This window comes from Triticum dicoccoides, chromosome 5A (assembly GCF_002162155.2).
Source record: "Triticum dicoccoides isolate Atlit2015 ecotype Zavitan chromosome 5A, WEW_v2.0, whole genome shotgun sequence".
Lineage (NCBI taxonomy): Eukaryota > Viridiplantae > Streptophyta > Magnoliopsida > Poales > Poaceae > Triticum > Triticum dicoccoides.
Genome location: NC_041388.1, coordinates 426645755 through 426668693, shown reverse-complemented (window position 1 = coordinate 426668693; position 22939 = coordinate 426645755).

The window sequence follows — 22939 nt, the reverse complement described above, 5'->3', positions numbered from 1 at the left end:
GTCCTTGAGGAAGTTCTTAAAATCCTGGCACTCAACATCGGCATGACATATGTGGTAGACCAAGCACTCGTTATGTACGCAAACCTGGATCATGGCGGGCTTCTTCTTCTCTGCCTCCTTTAGTTTCTTCTCTCTTTGCAGGACTGTGGTGTACTCAACATCTACCCCAGCGACCCACTCATCCGTTGAACTGTTGAACAAGCGTAGGAATCGAGCAAGGCATGCTTTCACCATCACAGATCCACGTGTGTAGATGACAAAGAACTCATCGCCAGTGATGGCTCTAACCTGGTACTCAGCGGCTACCATGGAGATTTGGGAGGCCATGGATTTTGGAGGAGGGTTAGGACAAGTTGAACTAGTGTAATGTGAAAGGACGAGACGATTGGGAGCAAAATGTTGTAAGGTACTATACTAGTAGAAGACGGGGACGAGTAGGGCGTGCGAATGACGGGGGGTTGCTGGCTTGCCTGGTGGATAAATGGCTGCAAGCCCCCAAATAGTTCTCGAGAACTATGCGGGACCCAGTAGATGTCATGTCTACTAGACCCATATCATAGGCCTGACGGTATAGCTTCTACCTGTTTGCACGCCATGCTGGCGCGTGGGTAACTTCACTTAATTCCGTCAACCGTCGCGCCTCCCACGACCTTCGCCTCTCTCGCGCGGTCGCGCCCTTTGAGACTTCGACCGGCTATAAATGAGCAATTTTTTTGCCTACTCCGCATGCATGATACTCCCTCTGGTCCTTTTTACTTCCGTCAACCGTTCGCAAAGTGTTTGACCAAATATATACTAAAAATATCAATATCTACAATACCGATTATAGTGAGTATAAGAACTATTAGATGATTTAGATGAGTTAAAGATTCTAATCCTGAACTAACCCTGAAGTAACTCTAGCGAAAGAGGTGTTTGCATGACATGGCTAGATGGAGCACGGATACGGCGAGGTGCCTTCATGGGCGGTGCGAGAGGGAGGGAGGGAGGGAGAGGATGAGAAGCTTCGAGGAAGTGGGGAGGGATCTACTGCGGGGAGAGCGAGAGAAAAATGTGTTTTTTAGTGTCCTAAGAAGAACTAACCCAAATAAGCACCTCTTGGGTGGGCTAGATTTTTTTGGGTTAGTTGAGTTCAAACTAACCCAAACTAACTCTAACACATGGATCCAAACATGGCCAAGGTTAGCTATTAGAGTACTACTACCTCCCTTCTAGTTTAAAGGGCTCGATTCAAAATTTTCACCTACTCTTAGCAAGATAGAGGCTGTGGAATAGTTTTTGTAGTTCTTCACAAAAAAATGTGTTTACCAATGCATACATTAACACTAGTTACTCTAACCCCCTCTCTTCTTTAATTCTTTGCCACGTCAGCATGTTTGCTATTCTCGTGTGCATGATACCAGCTAAGATACCACCATTATGGCCAGCCTTAATCATCGCATGCAATAATTTAATGCACCTTGAAATATGAACATGTGTGGGCAGTGTATGTTTTTAATGACTTGAGACTATACCAAGCCCGACATGCAAGATGAGACTTATTATGCACCGTTCCCCATACCTGCAGGAAGACCGTTCATCTCCAAATATTTTCCTCTCCATGGAAACAATATGCCTGCCAGACTCTCCTTCTCCCTCCGGCGGTCCCACCACTCTACCCCGTGTGGAAAAAATCTGCATGCATGACTCTCCTCCCCCCGCGCTTGTCCAATCCGTTGTGACCAGCAATATTTCCACCCCTACCCTCCCCCGTAATTTACTCCAACAAATATGCCCATGTACTACCTCCTTTGTGGTTTATAGGGTTCAATTCAAAAATCTCACCAACCAAGGTAGATGATGGGTGGTGGAATAATTTTCATGGTTTGTAAAAGCACTCAATTAATGTGCTCATTTTTCTCAAAGAATTGTGTTTACCAATGCATTAATTGCAATGCATGCATGCATGAAGTACATGCATTGGTCAAGTTTCTCATAATCCTCGCATGCAATGAATTAATGCACCTTGAAATCTGAGCATGTGATGGGAGTAGTTGTTACGTTAATCACACAACATATCTTTCGGGGCGCTGCTTCAGTTACATAACTGCAGGTGCATTGGGTCACTGACATATGGTCCCAACAGGGGTCTGGCCCACATGTCAGTGATGCAACTTGACCTGCAGTTAAGTCAGTGTAGCTCAGTCCATATCTTACGTAGGTGTGCCATTGCTCGCTATAAATACTGCGCCTCCCACGACATTGCTATCTCCTCCCCCTCACGTTCACGTTCATCGCTATCTCCTCCCCCTCCCTCTCACGTCGACCTCCATGGCATTGCCCCTCCCAAGCCCTAGGCGCCCCTTGCTACACTGCGTGGATGGTCACGCATCGCCGTTCCATTCCTCGCCGCCACTAGTCGAGGAGGACGCGTCGGCGTTCCGCTCCTCGCCACGACACATCAAGGTGGACGCGTCGCCGTTTCGTTCCTCGCCGCCACTAGTTGAGGAGGATGCGTCGGCGTTCCGCTCCTTGCCGCGACGCGTCGAGGTGGATGCCTCGACGTTCCCAATCTCGCCAGCACGCGTGTCGGAGGATGCGTCAGCTCCCCGCTACGAGGAGAACGCCGCGCTGCCCACCGAGCCCCCAACATTGAGGAGCTTTGGAAAGAAATGGATGTCACCTTATGGGAGGCTTTGCCTCCAGCAGAGTGCGCAAAAATAGAGGCAGAGAAGAAGGCCGAGGAAGAGAAGTGCACCGCAAAACAAACTGCCTGGTAGGCCTATGTCACGTCTGAGAGAGGCAGGCAATTGGCTCTTTGGCAGAAGGCTCGTGTGAGGGTGGCGGAGGACGCCCGTGTCGAAGCCCTGAGTGCAGTCGGGACCAAGCACCTCATCTACGCTTGGCGGTACGTAGACCGGGTGCATGCTTCCAGCGAGGAGGAGTACCTGTTGGCGCCAGATCACCACACCGGTGAGATCGCGCTCGCCCGTCGGCAAGTCGCCAATCAGCACCTTGCGAGTCGCGAGGCTGAGGAAGAGGCGTTGTGTCGGCGCGCTAGGAAACGGCCGTGCACCAGGGCACTCGTGGCGCGCCGCAAGCGCTCCTGCGAGCGCTGTGGCTTTTAGTAGGAGTATAATTTTTGTTTCGTAAGGTGATCTCATTAGTTTTGGGATGCAAATGATAAATCCCGAACGTTCAGGAATTATTAGCGTCCTTAATTAAGTATGTAAAAGGGAAAGTTTGGAAACCTTGCGTATTTTTACGCATTTTGTAAGTACGTGCATATAGCACAAACTTTACTATATACTATCGCACTACACATCTCTCTCTATATATGCTTGCAGACTGTGCTACTCCCTCCGTCCAGGTCAATAAGTCATCTTTGGTTGTGCACCGTGACCAAGAAGGAGGGAAGACTTATACACCTAGGACATTTTGATTAGTGAAATTAGGATAGCTGTGATGATAACTTTACATACAAACAGAACAGAATTGTTGATTTATTAGACTTTTCAAGGACTTCTTTTTTAAGGAAAAAAATCAGCATGGGAGATCTGTTTTCACGAATTGTACTTTGCACGTGCTATGCATGTACCCGCGTACTAGTAATATACTAGTTGTAGTTGTGAAATCGAATAGTACTGCGCCGTCCATTGCACGCCTGCCTGAACACGCCTGCTCGCCTCCATCAAACCCCTCCATTAAACCCGCATGCAAACCGAGAAACCTAGTCTGGCCCGCGGGAGGAAATTTGCCGGTTGCCGTTGGAGAATAATAGAGTCACGTCCAATCCATTTGAGTTAATTGCATGTATGATTCTCCCTCTATAAAAAGTTAATTACATCCTTAATCTTGTATTCTAAGTACTCTGTGGGTTCCACTGTCAGTACAGTGTACATGACTTGCAGGCTGGCTACAGATTCATGCAGAAAGTTAAAAAGAAACAAATCCATCCTTAATCCTACATTCTAAGTACTTTGTGGGTTCCACTGCCAGCACAGTAGCGAAAGAAGTATAGTATATATTAAAAAATATAAAAGCTAAAGTTTAGGATAGAATTCAAACTCAGGTCATCGCACTGGGAGCATCCGGCCCGGACCAGTACACTAGGTGTTGGTTGCGGAGAATGCAAGAGATAAACCTTTATAACATTGAGCCCGTCCATTGCAACGGATCCAAAGTAGAATAATACATATTCACAAATTTGAAAGAAAACAGTTTACTTTTGATATATGTAGCACTAAAAATATCTTATGTTTCACTCTAAACAATTTACTTTTGATATATCAATGATCGGACCAGTACTGTGATCACTCAAGCAAGTTGTCTGACTTCGATATGACCCTACGCTGTTGGTATGTGTCTCGTAAGTCAAGCGGCGTGCTGTAGTCATCATCACCTTTCCACTTCCCGCAACACATATTCGCTTCTCCATCTTTGTCCGCTCTTTCATCCCTGCTAAGGCGCCTCCCCCCTCGTCCAATCTTCCATCCCCGCTAAGGCGCCTCCCCCCTCGTCCGAAACCCAAGCACTAACAATGGCAGAACTGAGCAGCGTCCGCCGAAAGAGTGGATGGAATTCGCTCCCCACAGAGGTAATCAAGCTCATTGTTTCACGTGTGGACAATCTCAGTACCATGCCGCTCGCCGCGTGCTCGTCGGGGCTGTACCGTTTACTCAAAGCCCTCAGGCCAGAGATTTTTAAGCCAAGCTCCTTGCTTGCTGATGCCGCCTGATCTTCAGAAATAGCATGTCACGCAGCATAATGATCGTAGGGTGGCAAGCATCAACCCCCTTGACTGCGATTTGATCCCCATCACCCTCAACTACATTAACGACATGTACTGGGTCGACATGAACACGTCTTGGATGGTGCTCATCGACGGTCGCGGCAGCTGGATGCTCGTGGAGGTCTACACCCGGCAATTGAACCCCCTTCCTTCGATTAACACTGCACTACTTTGGCACCGCGGCCCAGAATACTAGGAATCTTACAGTAGCCAACATGATACCAAGTTTGGTTTGCTCAAGGTTGTAATCTGCCAAGTGCCCACAAGATCTACGAATTATAAAGACTTCAGGCTAATTGCGTTCTTCAACCGCCGTTTCTCCTATCTGACATGTCACTGCGTAAGTGGATGAATCTGCACGTCCATCGCAGGATCATACATCCTCCACGGTTCTCTGATGCCATTGAACACAAGGGCTTCATTTATGTTGTCGACTCCTTCTATGGCTGGACGTATTGCTGGACTACTCCAGTCATCGCTACAAATGGCTGTTACAGCAATATGTTACTTTCCTATGATATCGTGATGGCTTGCTTATATTACTGTCAACATTTACTGAAAAAATATTCATGCTCATAACATGTTGTTCTTAAGATTGACTACATCAAGAGCCCTTTTTTATTTGACTCCAACTTTTTTAGGGTTATTTGACTCCAACTTGATATGATGTTGTAGGCCGCCTGGTGTACCTACCCTTCCTAATCCCAGAACCATTCAAAAGCGGCATGGCAGTTGTAGGTGGTTCCTGGCTCGATCAGACGACGACGAACGATTGATGATCGTTCGCACGTACCGGACGTGTTGTTTCGCGGAATACAATCACAATCACTGCAAGGTCTTTGAGCAGGATCCCAGCTTCTCTGGGCCTTAAGGAATTTTTGAATGGAGGTTGGTAAGTAGCCTTGGTACATGCTCTCTATTTTTCGGACTGAATTATCGGATTAACCAGGAGATAACCGACGGCAAGGATCATGATGGCAGCGCGGTTTCGTTCATCAGGCAAAACTGTGTGTACACAGCGTACCATGTGTCTCTGCATGCACCATACCCTGATATGTGCCGCCACGCTCTGCAGCCGAAAGTAGGAGAGAGGGTCGCAAGTATCAGACTTCGACCTGCTGGCTGGAGTTTCCCCCGTCAGGCACCCATCTGGTTCAAGCCGCCAGCCAATCTCTGCAGCTTAATAAATAGTAACGTCTAACTGAGCCAGTTGGTTAGATGCGTACACTTGGTGTAGTAGGATCTTTATTTAGTTTGATGCATCCACTTGTTCTTTTTTGGTAGCCCTTTTGTAATGATGGCTAATGTTTGGTTTGGAAGAGAGAGCCGCGTCTTCACTCTTCTGGCCTGCTTACTGCTTCTGTTGCACCCCCAGTCCTGGTTGTTGCTGCTGCTGTTTTCAATGTACAATCAGTAGTATATTTCGTCTGTTGGTTGAATAAATGTGTTGTTAGAATGACAAACACAATGTTTTGGAAGTCGTTGCATGGTTCGATCCTTTAGTGCCCCGTACCGTACGTAGCGCATACTATTTTTTGTATGGAACACATTTTCCACTTGTTGATAACATGCAGTCCACTGATGAAGGCCCAATAGAGAAGCCCATAATTAACTGGAAGGGAGGCTGTCACATGATTCTGGCCCAGGTACATGCTCATCGTCCCCTAAACATAAATAAGTAAATAAATACATAAAGCTAAATGCTCATGCACTAGTTTTTTAAATTCACGATTTAACAGGAGGATATTATTTCTTATGATAGTGTCGTTACATTCAGTCAATATTATTCTTCGGCAAAGATAGCGACCAGTCTTCTTTCTCCCAGCATTTTCTTCCTGTAACCAGCGGACCCATGCAAATCATAGTCAACGTCGTAAATAGATCCGGTCCATTTTTATTTTACAATAAGAATGTCCAACCCAGCCCAGCACATTGGCGACAACACTTCATCCTCCACCTTGGTGCGCTCGCCGCGGCGCCGCCGTCCGGCCCTGTCAACATAGTTTTTTTCGAAACGGTCCCTGTCAATATAGTGAATCGGGAGAGGACTGTAGTTGTGAGTATGATAGTATGGACCCACCAGGTCCACTCCCGAACACAAGCAAGCACCTCTTTTACTACTTAGATGAACCCCTCGTTTTTACTCTAATCCACCCTGCTGATATCTGGGACCCACATCATTTTCAACGTATAATCAATTAACGACAGAATTGCACAAGTTTTTTTAGTAGTAATTCGGAGGAGCAGGCTATAAATTGGGTTGTGCGGTCACTGTGGCCCGTCTAACAACATGACCAGCCCAACAGTTTTTTCTTTGAGAAAATAGGTAGCCTAGTATTTATTTTTGAAGAATACCCAAGCTAGGACTATTTGTTTTCTGTGACTTACTGGGCTGAAAATCTTTCAAGACGAGGAGGGATGCATTCCGGCCTGTCCAAAGAGTATGGTCAGTGTCTGTTAAAAGTAATATCAAAAGGGGTTGAAAATTCCAAAAAAATTATAACAAATGGGATATTAGTTTCTTTTTTTGTTTTTGTTCTTCATTGATATCTTATACTCCTATTTCATTGGATTTAACATGACATAGTACTAAATTATTTTTAAATTTGTTTTAGTATGGCTACTAATTTTGGATTAAGAATATTTTTTCCCTCAGCAAAAATTTGCGAATTTTCAAAATTTCCCACGTATTTAGTTAATTTTTTAGTCTGGCACTGACCAGAAAAATGGACAGCAATGCTAAAAATGGAAAAAGAGCTGCAATAAATTCCATATGAATTTGAAAATGAGTAAAAGTTATAAAAATAATAGCAAATGGGCTGTACACGCCACAGATTTCGAGGCTCACTTGTTTACGCAAGGCTTTGTCAGTCAACACACGATTCTAGCAGCAGTGACTGTTGGATGTCCATCCAACGGCCGACGTGCTTCTTCAATCTCTCATCTTCCTGCTCCAGCCGCCTAAACTAGCACCGGAGGGACTGCCTTCTCCCTCCTCTTGTGGCCCGCTCTGATGCCGCGCAGGCTTCCCCGGCCCACCCTACTCCCTCCGCTGGGCTGGCCGCACGCAATCAACTTCCTCCTTATTACGTGAAAAAATGATTCCTCCCACTGACATCTGGGGCGCACTGGTTGGGAGGCTTACCTGTGGGCCTACTAAGTTGACGCGTACGCAGGGCTTGCCAACTTAGTCAACAAACGATTCTAGCAGCAGTAACCATTGGATTTGAATCGAACAGTCCTGCTGCTTCTTCAATCGCTGCTCTTCTTGCACCAGCCGCCCAAACCAGCGCTGGCGAGACTGCCTGCTCCTGCCTCCATTGGCCGGATGTGCTGCCATTGAGGCCTCACCGCCCCCTACTACTTCCACTGCTAGCGAGGCCCTGCGGGGACGGCAGCCTCACACCGCAACCAGACCAGTGAACCCTCGTACTCCTCTCCACGTGGGCATCCACTTCCGCGTCTTCCCCTTCCTAGGTCTCGCCGTCGTCCACCGCCTTGGTGCTCTCGGCGCTGTGTGGTCAATGTGGTCAATGACCTACTTCCATCAGAAGAGTATTGTACGTGGAGAGGCGGACAGCTGGGTCCACGGCCGCAGCTGGGTCCACGACCACAACCCAGTTTTTTTGTGATTTGCCAAGTAAGTCGCTTTGTCAGGCCTGTTGGGCTGCAAATGTTTCAAGACGAGGAGAGCTTCATTCGGCTGGCCGAGAAAATGGCCTATCAGTAATGAGAAATGGGATGTACATTTTTAAAACACATCAAACCGGCAATTAGTTTAAAATTTCTTTTTTTTCATTTCAAGATTTTAAATTGCATTGATTTTTATGCATGGACAATTTGTTGGATTTTATATTGATATATATTTATTTTTAAAATAAGTTTGAACGTGACTCGAAATTTCGGGATTAAAAACAGTTCGGACCGCACCGAAATATGCAAAATTTCGTATACTTTTTTAACCATGGACACAATATGGGCTGTAATGCTATCAAAAAGAATATGGGCGCCAAAAAACCCTTAAGAATTAGCAAATGGGATGTAAATTATTAGAAATAGTGGCAGATGGGTTGTATGCTGTTTTCCACAGATTTGAGGCTTTCCAAAAAAAAGGTTGACGCACAAGCAGTGACTGTTCGATTTCCATCCAACGGCCGTTGTGCTTCTTCAATCTCTGCTCTTTCTGCTCCAGCCGCTCAAACAAGCGCTGGCGGGACTGCCTGCTCCGTCCTCCCCATGGCTGGCTGTGCTGCCGCGCAGGCCTCACCGCCCCACCGTACTCCCATCACTGGCCTAGCCATCCCTCTACTCACCCACACCTGCTGTTATTCTCCGGCGACGGCAGACGAACTAGTAAACCCTTGTACAGTCGTACTCCCCTCCACGTGGGAAACAACTTTCGAGTCTTCCCTGGCTCCGTGTCGTTCCCTTCCTAGGCCTCGCCGTCGTCCACCGCCCCGGTGCTCTCGGTGCGGCCTGGTCAACGTGGTCAATGACCGACATGCATCTGAAGTGGACTTTGCGTGGAGAGGCTGACAGCTGGGTCCATGGCCGCACACAAGGAAATGCCTCCTTATTACGCGCAAAATAATGGTTCCTCCACCTGACATCTGGGAGCCACCGAAAGGGCCTCTGTATATCATGAAAAAATGTTACCGCTGACAGCTCGGACCCACCAGCTATATCTTCGTACGCAAGGAAGTGCGTCCTTATTATGCACAAAAAAATGAGTACTCCCCCTGCTAGCTGGGACCCAATATAGTGGGAGGTTGACTTGTGGGCCTACTAAGTTGACGGGGATGGAGGGCTTTGTCAACTTAGTCAATATGCAGGATTCTAGCTCCATTGACCGTACGATGTCCATCCAACGGGCGTAGTGCTTCTTCAACCTCTGGTCTTCTTGCTCCAGCCGCCCAAACCAGCTTCGGTCGTGCCTCGTGCTCCTGCCTCCCGTGGCCGGCTGTCATGTCGCGGAGGCCTCACCGCCCCCTACTACTCCTACTGCTGGCCAGTCCATCCCTCTACTCACCCACACCCCTTGTTATTCTATGGCGACGGCAGCCTCACACCGCAGCCGAACCAGTGAACCCTCGTACTCCTCTCCGCGCGGGCTTCCACTGCCGCGTCTTCCCCGGCTCCACATCGTCCCCTTCCTAGGCCTCACCGTCGTCCACCGCCCTGGTAATCTCGGCGTGGAATGGTCAACATGGTCAAGGAACGACTTCCATCGGACGTGGACTGTACGTGGAGAGGCTGACAGCTGGGTCCACGGCCGCAATAAGGAAGTGCCTCCTTATTACGTGCAAAATAATTATTCCCCCACCTGACAGCGGGGACCCACCGGACGGGTCACCGTATTTCGCGAAAAAAACATTTCCCCCTGACTGTTGGGACCCACCAGCTACATCTTTGCACGCAAGGAAGTGCATCCGAGCAAAAAAAATGATTCGCCCCACTGACTGCTGGGACCCACCAGCTACATCTTCGCACGCAAGGAAGTTCCTGACAGTCGGGACCTACCTGGTCGAAGCATACGTAGCACTGTCATTCTGGTCACGAACGTGTATGTACATACTGGTCGATGTAGAGGCACGCACATGTCGTAGTAGAGGCACGCACGTAGCATGTACATGTACGTACAGCGGACAGTGTGCAAGAAAGAAAATATGGCCATAGACGTACATACGGGCAGGGTCTTGAACGCCTACTCGCGCATACGTACGGCCAGGGCTCGTGTACATGGCTGGGTCGGAACGAAGAAACAACATTGTTGTTGTATTCATGGGGAGCCAACCGGCTGGGTCAGAACGGAATGCGTCATCATGTTCATTGGGAGGGCTTGCACGGAATAGTCGATGGAAATGAGGCCTAGCGTATCGCAGAACGGAGGAAACGACCTTGTGTTCGACCGGCCACGGTGAAAACGGGATCCTGTTCATGGGGAGGGGTCTGGCGTACCGCAAAACGGAGGAAACGGACTTCCTACGGTCTAAACGGGGGTCCTGTTAATCGGGAGGGGTGTGGCGTACCGCAAAACGGAGGAAACAGACTTGTGTTGGAGCGCTACGGTCGAAACGGGGGTCCTGTTCATCGGGAGGGGTGTGGTGTACCACAAAACGGGACTCCACGGGATACTGTTCATCTCCACCTGTGACCCCCTCCAGCCTCCACGGGCTACTGTTCATCCATCGTCGACCTCCTCCAGCATCCACCTGCGACTGTTCATCCACGGGCTCCTATTCATCTAGCCTCCACCGCACGCTACTCCACCGGCTACTGTTCAACCAGCCCTCTCCACGGGCTCCTATTCAACCACCCCTCCACGGGCTACTGTTCATCCATCCCTCCATCCTTTACTGTTCATCCAGCCCTCCATGGGGTGGTCCTGTTCATCCTGCCCTCCACGGGGTTTATTTCATCCATCCCCAACCGACTCGATCGATCGGGGTCCTGTTCATCCTGAGGCAACACCACGGGGTCCTGTTCATCCACCCCACCAGGAAGTGTTCATCCAAACCCCCCAGCAACGCTCACTGTTTATCCAGAGGCAGCATCGATCGGCTTCAGTTAGCAGCAGTAGCGAAGGAATCGCTCGATCGGGTTCAGTTAACAGCCATCGATCGATCGCTCGGGTTCAGTAACGCGTAGCCTGCAGTGCAATCGCTCGGGTTCAGTTAGAGCCCAACGCCTCGCTCGGGTTCAGATAGAGCCCAATGCCTCGCGTGCATGTACGAGAAATCGCGCATCGCTTGGCCCCGACCACCCACCGTAAGCGGGAACACCCCGATATTTTCCTCGCCCTCGCTTCTACCACGGTTTTTTCTGTCATGGATGGCCCAAAGAATGTCATGCAACTGCATCTCCAGCCCGCCCAGGACGAAAAGCCCGTTTTCTGTCATGATTTTTTGTCATAGAAGTAGGATCCCACCACATCTATGATGATATCGAGTTTTGTCACAATTTCGTTCGGCCCAAAATGTCACGGATGTGTCTTTTTTTGTAGTGAAATGATGTTGCTCCTATTACTCATCGTGATGATGATAATTGTTATACTAATGGTGCTATCCATACTATTAATGATGAGAGTGATTATGCTTATGATATGAAAAGGCCCAAGCTTGGGGATGCTATGTTTGATGAGAATGACATGTTTGAGAATTTATTTGCTGCAATTAATGTTTGTCCCAAGCTTGGGGATGCTTCATTTCATGAACATGATATATTTAACCTCCCAAGTTTTGATATGCAAATTTATTATGATGATAACATGCCTCCTATTTATGATGATTATATTGATGAAAGTGGGTTTGGAAGAGTGTCAACTTTAGGAAGTGATGATCCCACTATTTTGGAGGATGTTGAATCTCATTGTGACAATTATGAAAGTGCATTTGGAGAGGTCATGACTTTATTTAGTAGTGATTCCACTATCTTGGAAGAGGTTTCAATCAATTATGATGAGAAAAAGTTGCTACCTATGATAATTATTGTGATAATACTTATGCTATAAAAAGTAGTGATGATTATATTTATAAAACTTGTAATGATTATGATTACCCTTTTTCTGATTTTTATTCTTTCAATGTGGAAACAATTTATAGTATTCGAGTTTCTTATGATACTCTCACTATTCCGAATGAGAAGAATTTTGCTTATGTGGAGAGTAGTAAATTTTTTATGCTTGTAGATCATGAAAAGAATGCTTTATGTGATGGTTACATTGTTGAATTCATTCATGATTCTACTGAAAATTATTATGAGGGAGGAACATATGTTTGTGGGAATTGCAATAATATGAAGTTTCCTCTCTATGTGCTTAAAGTTCTGAAGTTGTGCCTGTTTTGCCTTCCTATGCTAGTTGATTATTGTTCCCATAAGTTGTTTGTTCACAAAATCCCTATGCATAGGAAGTGGGTTAGACTTAAATGTGCTTGTCATATTCTTCATGATGCTCTCTTTATGTTTCAATTCTTATCTTTTATGACAGCATCTTTGAAATCATCATGCCTAGCTAGGGGCATTAAACGATAGCGCTTGTTGGGAGGCAACACAATTTTATTGTTGTTTCTTGTTTTTTGTTCCTGTTTAGTAATAAATAATTCATCTAGACTCTGTTTATATGTGGTTTTATTAATTAGTATTTGTGCCAAGTAGAACCTTTGGGAAGACTTGGGTGAAGTCTATGCGATCTTGCTGTAAAAAACAGAAACTTTAGCACTCACGAGTTTTGCTGCCATTTTTTACTGGAGAGTGCGATTAGGTTGATTTTGCAGATGATTAATAGAAAAATTCCTCACGTCCACCAATTTATTTCTGAATTTTGGTGGTTACAGAAGTATACGTTTGATACAGATTACTACAAACTGTTCTCTTTTTGACAGATTCTGTTTTCATTGTGTTGTTTGCTTATTTTGATGAATCTATGAGTAGTATCGGAGGGTATGAACCATAGAGAACTTGGAATACAGTAGATATTACACCAATATGAATTTAGAATGAGTTCGCAGCAGTACCAAAAGTGGTGATTTATTTTCTTATACTAACGGAGCTTACGAGTTTTCTGTTGAGCTTTGTGTTGTGAAGTTTTCAAGTTTTGGGTAAAGATTCGATGGACTATGGAATAAGGAGTGGCAAGAGCCTAAGCTTGGGGATGCCCAAGGCACCCCAAGGTAATATTCAAGTACAACCAAGAGCCTAATCTTGGGGATGCCCCGGATGGCATCCCCTCTTTCGTCTTCGTTCATCGGTAACTTTACTTGGAGCTATATTTTTATTCGCCACATGATATGTGTTTTGCTTGGAGCGTAATTTTATTTTATTTTGTTTTGCTTGCTGTTTGAATAATATCCCAAGATCTGAAATTCTTAAATGTTAGAGAGTCTTCACATAGTTACATAATTATTCGACTACTCATTGATCTTCACTTATATCTTTTAGAGTAGTTTGTCATTTGCTCTAGTGCTTCACTTATATCCTTTTAGAGCATGGCGGTGGTTTTATTTTATAGAAATTATTGAACTCTCATGCTTCACTTATATTATTTTGAGAGTCTTTAGAACAACATGATAATTTGCTTTGGTTATTAATTTAGTCCTAATATGATGGGCATCCAAGTTGGGTATAATAAAAACTTTCATATAAAGTGCGTTGAATACTATGAGAAGTTTGATTCCTTATGATTGTTTTGAGATATGAAGATGGTGATATTAGAGTCATGCTAGTTGATTAGTGGTGAATTTGAAAGATACTTGTGTTAAAGTTTGTGATTCCCATAGCATGCACGTATGGTGAATCTTTATGTGATGAAGTCGGAGCATGATTTATTTATTGATTGTCTTCCATATGAGTGGCAGTCGGGGACGAGCGATGGTCTTTTCCTACCAATCTATCCCCCTAGGAGCATGCATGTAGTAATTCATTTCGATAACTAATAGATTTTTGCAATAATTATGTGAGTTCTTTATGACTAATGTTGAGTCCATGGATTATACGCACTCTCACCCTTCCACCATTGCTAGCCTCTCTGGTACCGCGCAACTTTCGCCGATACCATAAACCCAGCATTTAACTTCCTCAAAACAACCACCATACCTACCTATTATGGCATTTCCATAGCCATTCCGAGATATATTGCCATGCAACTTTCCACCGTTCCGTTTATTATGACACACTTCATCATTGTCATATTGCTTTGCATGATCATGTAGTTGACATCGTATTTGTGGCAAAGCCACCGTCCATAATTCTTTCATACATGTCACTCTTGATTCATTGCACATCCTGGTACACCGACGGAGGCATTCACATAGAGTCATATTTTGTTCTAAGTATCAAGTTGTAATTCTTGAGTTGTAAGTAAATAAAAGTGTGATGGTCATCATTATCAGAGCATTGTCCCATGTGAGGAAAGGATGATGGAGACTATGATTCCCCCACAAGTCGGGATGAGACTCCGGACGAAAAAAAAGAGGCCATAAAAAAGAGAAGGCCCAAAATAAAAAATAAAAAAATAAAAAATTAGAGAAAAAGAGAGAAGGGGCAATGCTACTATCCTTTTACCACACTTGTGCTTCAAAGTAGCACCATGATCTTCATGATAGAGAGTCACCTATGTTGACACTTTCATATACTAGTGGGAATCTTTCATTATAGAACTTGGCTTGTATATTCCAATGATGGGCTTCCTCAAAATGCCCTAGGTCTTCGTGAGCAAGTGAGTTGGATGCACACCCACTTAGTTTCTTCTTAAGCTTTCATACACTTATAGCTCTAGTGCATCCGTTGCATGGCAATCCCTACTCACTCACATTGATATCTATTGATGGGCATCACCATAGCCCGTTGATATGCCTAGTTGATGTGAGACTATCTTCTCCATTTTGTCTTCTCCACAACCACCATTCTATTCCACCTATAGTGCTATGTCCATGGATAATGTTCATGTATTGCGTGAAGATTCAAAAAGTTTGAGAACATCAAAAGTATGAAACAATTGCTTGGCTTGTCATCGGGGTTGTGCATGATTTAAATATTTTATGTGATGAAGATAGAGCATAGCCAGACTATATGATTTTCTAGGGATAGCTTTCGTTGTCCATGTTATTTTGAGAAGACATGATTACTTTGTTAGTATGCTTGAACTATTATTATTTTTATGTCAATATTAAACTTTTGTCTTGAATCTTTCGGATCTGAACATTCATGCCACAATAAAGGAAATTACATTGAGAAATATGTTAGGTAGCATTCCACATCAATTTTTTTGTTTTTATCATTTACCTACTCGAGGACGAGCATGAATTAAGCTTGGGGATGCTTGATACGTCTCCAACGTATCTATAATTTTTAATTGTTCCATGCTATTATATTATCAACCTTGGATGTTTTATATGCATTTATATGCTATTTTATATGATTTTTGGTACTAAACTATTAACCTAGAGCCCAGTGCGAGTTTCTGTTTTTTCCTTGATTTTGAGTATCGCAGAAAAGGAAAATTAAACGAAATCCAATTGACTTGAAATTTCACGGAGATCATTTTTGGTCCAGAAGAAGTCGACGGAGTACCGGAGATGGGCGGAAGAGTCCCGAGGCCACCACGAGGGTGGGGGGCGCGCCCTACCCCCTGGGCACGCCCCCTACCTCGTGGCCGCCTCGGGGACCCCCCTGACTTGTTCCCGACTCCAACAACTCTTATATAACCCCAAACTTCCAGAAAGAAACCTAGATTAGGAGTTCCGCCACCAGAAGCCTCCGGTCACCACCAAAAACCAATCTAGACCCGTTTCGGCACCCTGTCGGAGGGGGGAATCCCTCTCCGGCTTGGTGTGATGATCCAAGGGCGGCGCCTGTGAGCCACCGAGGAGTGCCGTGATGACAGGGGGTGCCGGTCCTCCGAAGAGCGCGATGAAGAGATCACGCAGCTCCTCCTAGGAGGCTATGGAAAATTCCGGCAGATAGAGGAGCCAGGCGCGCGGCACGCCAGCCAGGGCCATTGGGAGCAAGTTGGCCATGACTTTACCGTCGCCCTGCCTCCGAGACGGCCTCCTCATATGCTAGCAATAAGGCTGCTGGATCCGCTGCACCATCATAACAGGGTGGCATCTCCGGCTTGAACTTGTGCGGCCACTACACCCGCCACAAGGCGGGGGTGAAGGCCCGGAGCCCCCCGGCGCTGCGGAGGGCGCTCGTCGATCCAGTCGGAGAAGAGGCTGCGTCCATGAGATCCGGTCGGAGAGGCGAGGCCGCCAGGGGGGGCAAGCTTTGACGCACCCCTACCTGGCGCGCCAAATGTCGGATTTCGGGTTCCGGTAAAACCCTTGAGGTTCGAACACTGGGTGCGCACAAAGATCTCTCCCCCTCTCTAGCTCGCGCACTCTACGATCTCAAAGCCTAGCTCGTCGAACCCAAAGAACATGAGACACAAGATTTATACTGGTTCGGGCCACCATTGTGGTGTAATACCCTACTCTAGTGTGGTGTGGTGGATTGCCTCTTGGGCTGAGGATGAACAGTTACAAGGGAAGAACAGCCTCGCGAGGAGAGGTGTTCTTGTGTTTGGTGAACTTGAGTGGTTGGGGTGCTATGGATTCGATCTAGGTCCAAATTATATGCGTCCCTATGGTGGTGGCTAGTCCTATTTATAGAGGACCTGGTCCTCTTCCAAAATATTGAGCGGGAAGGGATCCCACAACAAGCAAATTCGAAGGAAGACAACTAGTACAAGCTATCCTGACAAAGGTAGTCTTCGCCTAGTCTACTAGAGGCTTACTAGGGACACAATATTTGTTTATGTATTCACACATGTATTTAGGTTTCCGATCAATACAATTCTAGCATGAATAATAAACCTTTATCATGAATAAAGAAATATAAAATAACAACTTTATTATTGCCTCTGGGGCATATTTCCTTCAGTCTCCCACTTGGACTAGAGTTAATAATCTAGTTCACATCGCCATGTGATTAACACCTATAGTTCACATCGCCATGTGACCAATACCCAAAGAGTTTACTAGAGTCAAATAATCTAGTTCACATCGCCATGTGATTAATACCCAAAGAGTATTAAGGTGTGATCATGTTTTGCTTGTGAGAGAGGTTTAGTAAATGGGTCTATCACATTCAGATCCGTATGTATTTTGCAAATTTCTATGTCTACAATGCTCTGCATGGAGCTACTCTAGCTAATTGATCCCACTTTCAATACGTACCCAGATTGAGATTCATAGTCACCCGAATCGGTGTCAAAGCTTGCATCGACGTAACTCTTTACGACGAACTCTTTATCACCTCCATAACCGAGAAATAATTCCTTAGTCCTAAGGATAATTTTTACCGTTGTCCAGTGATTCACTCTTGGATCACTCTTGTACCTCCTTGCCATATCCATGGCAAGGTACACTATAGGTCTGGTACATAGCATGGCATACTTTATAGAACATATGACTGAGGCATAGGGAATGACTTTCATTCTCTCTCCATATTCTGTCATGGTCGGGTTTTGAGTCTAACTCAACTTCACACCTTGTTACACAGGCAAGAACCATTTCTTTGACTGATCCATTTTGAACTTATTCAAAACGTTGTCAAGGTATGTGCTTTGTGAAAGTCCTATTAAGCATCTCGATCTATCCCTATAGATCTTAATGCCCAATATATTAGCAGCTTCACCGAGGTATTTTATTGAAAAATTCTTATTCAAGTATCCTTTTATGCTATCCAGAAATTCTATATCATTTTCAATCAACAATATGTCATCCACATATAATATCAGAAACGCTACAGAGCTCCCACTCACTTTCTTGTAAATACAGGCATCACCATAAGTCTGTATAAAATCAGCTCATCAAAGCATATATTCCAACTCCGAGATGCTTGCACCAGTCCATAGATGGATCGCTGGTGTTTGCATACTTTGTTAGCACCTTTAGGATCGACGAAACCTTCTGGTAGCATCATATACAACTCTTCTTTAAGAAATCCATTAAGGAATGCAGTTTTGACATTCATTTGCCAAATTTCATAATTATAAAATGCGGCAATTGCTAACATGATTCAGACTAACTTAAGCATCGCTATGGGTGAGAAGGTCTCATCATAGTCAACCCCTTGAACTTGTCAAAACCTTTCGTGACAAGTCGAGCTTTGTAGATGGTGACATTACCATCAGAGCCTGTCTTCTTGAAGATCCATTTATTCTCAATGGCTTGCCGATCACCGGGCAAGTCCACCAAAGTCCACACTTTGTTCTCATACATGGATCCTATCTCAGATTTCATGGCCTCAAGCCATCTATCGGAATATGGGCTCATCATAGCTTCTTCATAGTTCATAGGTTCGCCATGGTCTAATAACATGACTTCCAGGACAGGATTACCGTACCACTCTGGTGCGTAACGTGCTCTGTTCTACCTACGAGGTCCAGTAGTTACTTGATCCAAAGTTTCAAGACATCATCATTAGCTTCCTCTCTAGTTGGTGTAGGCATCACGGGAACGGATTTCTCTGATGTGCTACTTTCCAAATTGAGAGAAGGTACAATTACCTCATTAAGTTCTACTTTCCTCCCACTCACTTCTTTTGAGAGAAACTCGTTCTCTAGAAAGGACCCATTCTTGGCAACAAAGATCTTGCTTTCGGATCTATGGTAGAAGGTGTACCCAATTGTTTCCTTAGGGTATCCTATGAAGACGCACTTCTCTGATTAGGGTTCGAGCTTATCAGGCTAAAGCCTTTTGACATAAGTGTCGCAACCCCAAACTTTAAGAAACGACAACTTAGGTTTCTTGCCAAACCACAATTCATATGGTGTCTTCTCAACGGATTTAGACGGTGCCCTATTTAACATGAATGCGGTTGTCTCTAATACATAACCCCAAAACGATAGTGGTAAATCGGTAAGAGACATCATAGATCGCACCATATCTAATAAAGTGCGATTACGACATTTGGACACACCATTACGCTGTGGTGTTCCAGGTGGGATGAGTTGTGAAACAATTCCACATTATTTTAAATGAAGGCCAAACTCGTAACTCAAATATTCGCCTCCGCGATCAGTCGTAGAAACTTTATTTTCTTGTTACGATGGTTCTCCACTTCACTTTGAAATTCTTTGAAATTTTCACATGTTTCATATTTGTGTTTCATCAAGTAGATATACCCATACCTACTCAAATCATTTGTGATGGTCAGAAAATAACGATACCTGCCATGTGCTTCAACACTCATCGGACTGTACACATTAGTATGTATTATATCCAATAAGTCATTATCTCGCTCCATCGTTCTGGATAACGGAGTTTTAGTCTTCTTGCCCATGAGGTATGGTTCGCAAGTATCAAATGATTCATAATCAAGTGATTCCAAAAGTCCATCCGCATGGAGTTTCTTCATGCGTTTTACACCAATATGACCTAAGCGGTAGTGCCACAAATATGTTGCACTATCATTACTAACTTTGCATCTTTTGGCATCGATATTATGAATATGTGTATCACTATGATCGAGATTCAATAAACCATTCACATCGGGTGTTGTCGGTGTACTAGAGTAGGGGTACCCTATTACCCCGAACTCGTGCACGGGCAGTTGCAGCGCCCCGCGGCAAGGCTTGCCGGGTGACCGCCAGGACCCTCCGTGGTTCCCTTGAAGACCATTCAAGAACAAAGTACTCAAACCAAGGCCCCGGCAAGAGGAGCTTGCCGGGAAGGCCAACCAAGGCCCCGGCAAGAGGAGCTTGCCGGGAAGGCCAACCAAGGCCCCGGCAAGAGGAGCTTGCCGGGAAGGCCACTCAAGGCATACCAAGAAAGCTTGCCGCGACGCGCCCTGCGTCCCGGCAAGATCCGGCGAGCGACAAGCTTCCGGACGCGACAAGACGACGGCCGCGGCAAGGAGCTTGCCGCGGGAAACCCCCGCTTCGTGCCCGCGCTCCAGCACACCTGCCAACGTGTCGCTTTGGGACTCTCCCAAGCACACGTGGCAGGAGGCCGTGCAGCTAGGAGTACGTGGTGGCAAGCGGAGATGAAGAGAAGCCCATCGTGGCAAACGGTGGCGCTCCAAACGGTCACTTTTTGCACTGTTTAGGAGACTCAGACAGGCATTTAATGCCCTTGTCCCCTGCCGTCAGAGTTAGGTAGGGCGCACTGTATCCACAGTAAGCGGTAGCTGCACCTACCGCATCCTTTTCCATTTTTACCCTTCTAGTCTACGTTGCCACCTGTGGGTAACCCCTTGAAAGTATAAAAGGAGGCCCAAGCGCAACGTAGAAGGGGTTCAGGAGGTTCAGCAGGTAGAAGCAGGTTCAGCAGGTTCGGCCAGCTCGGCTCATTCAACACCAGGAACACTCTCACGCTCGGTCTGGCAGCGTCCATCGCTCCTGAGCAAGAATCCAATATACACAAACAAGCAGCAGTAGGGTTTTACGCATCCGTGCGGCCCGAAGCTGGGTAAAATCGACCGCGTGTACTGCCTCGATCCGCTCTTTGTGCGCTCTCCGCCCCCCACCGAACCGAAAGGGGCCCTGTCCCCATAGGTGTTGGTGGAATCAGCATCGCCCCCGACATCTCTGGCGCACCAGGTAGGGGGCGTCGAGATTGTGCGAACCCGATCTGGCGTGCACGCAAACTAAATCTTCATCGTCTTCATCGACATGCCACCGAAGAAGAAGGATTCGGAGGCAGCTGTTCCGTCCGCGTCGCTTCCACCGCCTCCGGAGCAAACGGGTGGTGGAGTGGACGCCGGCGGTGGAATGGGCGTCGACGAGGGAGCCCACAGCGCTGCCAAGTCCAAGGACAAGGCGGCACAGACCTCTGCGTCCATGCGCGCACCGCGTCATAGCGTTCGCAGCGCCATACGTCCGCTGACCCAAGATCAAGCTGGTGGTTCGCGTGGCGTTCAAGACCAGCATGCACGCCAGCATGCTGGCCCCAGCGAGGTACGGTCGCCGGGACGGGATGCTGCTCCTTCTAACTTGGTTAGGAGTCCGAGCACGCCCCTCTCCTCGCACCGTTCACCTCCGCCGCCCACCACCCCAGCAGAAGCCTTGGCGCGGGCCCAGCTCCTCCTGGACTATCCTTCGACGGTGGACAAGACCGACGAATGGAGGGCCACTATCCAGAGCCTCATTGGCTTCGCCAACGGCGACACTGCGCGGCGACCAAGCACCTCGCTGCCGCGGCAGGACAGCCGGACGCGAGCCGATGGCAACAAGACTGAGGCAGGTGCGACTTCCATGCACTCTCCGCTACGAAGGCAAAAATCGCCGACTCGCCGGGTCCACCCCAACAGCGGCTCCACTGCATCGTCGGACCCACGAGCTCGTCGCGACCAGCGCCAAGTTCTCCATGAACGACAACAAGAAGACGCTCGAACCCGCATCGAGCGCCGAAGAGAAGCGTGACATCAATCTGACAAGCGCGATGGGCTCTCTGTTGACATGCATGCGCCAGGGGAACCAGGCGATCTGCCGTACGCGGTAGGTTGTCCTGCGTTCACCCATGAGCTGCGGCAAGTCCAGTGGCCCAACACAAAGAATTTCAAGCCAGACGTGCCGGAGAAGTACGACGGCAAGATGCACCCGTCGGAGTTCCTCAGCATCTACACCATTGCGGTGCAGGCTGCCGGGAGACGGGAAGACAAGATACTTGCCAACTACTTCCCGCTGGTGCTCAAGCCCAATGTCAGATCCTGGCTCATGCACTTGTCGGACAACTCCATATCCTCCTGGGCTGATTTGTGCCATTAGTTTGTCGGCGCCTTTACAGGCGGCCACAAGCCACATGGCCAAGAGAGCGATCTTCATCTACTCGCCCAGAAGGAAGGAGAGCCATTGGGCAAGTACATTCAGAGATTCAGCCGTGTACAGCACAACATCCCAGACGTCCACCCCGCCGCGATCATTAGCGCGTTCCATCAGAACGTGCGAAACCGAAGGATGAGGGAGGAGATGGTGATGTGTAAAATCAGAGACGTTAGTGAGCTTTATGACCTGGCTGACAAGTGTGCACGCGCTGAAGAGGGGAGGAGGCTCCCCGGAGAGAGTACAGGAGCAGGAGGATCTAACAGTGAGGATGCCGCCCCGGCAAGGAAAGGCCGGCGGCGGAACAACAGAAGGAATAAGGGTAAGGAAGTGCTAGCTGTCGAGCAGACCGGCAACGGAGGTGGCGCCAAGGAAGCTAAGGCTGGTGGCTCCGACAAGGAGGCCCACCCTGTGGCGGCCGCCGACAAGCAGGATAGCTCTGGCAGGCAGTACTGCAAGATTCACCGCACCAAGGGTCACGATCTCCAGAACTGCAAGAAGGTCGAACAGCTTGCTGAGCAGCAGAAAGCTGAATACGAGCGACGCGACAAAGAGAAGGCCCAGGAAGGAACCGGTGGATCCGGCAAGAAACGCCCCGGCCGGGGAGGACGTCGCGGCAAGGCCAAGCAGCGGCAAGGAGACAGACCTCCCCGCGGCTGCGACAAGGATGAAGATGACGACGATGACGAAGACGTGGATGATGATGAGGCCGATGAGCAGGAATTTCAGAAAGCCACAGAGGTCCTGTGCGTTGACGGTGGCGCCTCTCTGCATACTTCGCACCGCCAGCTCAAACAGTGGATGCGGGAAGTAAATGCAGCAGAGCCATCCATAGAGTCACAAAAGCCCCTGAAATGGTCCAGCAC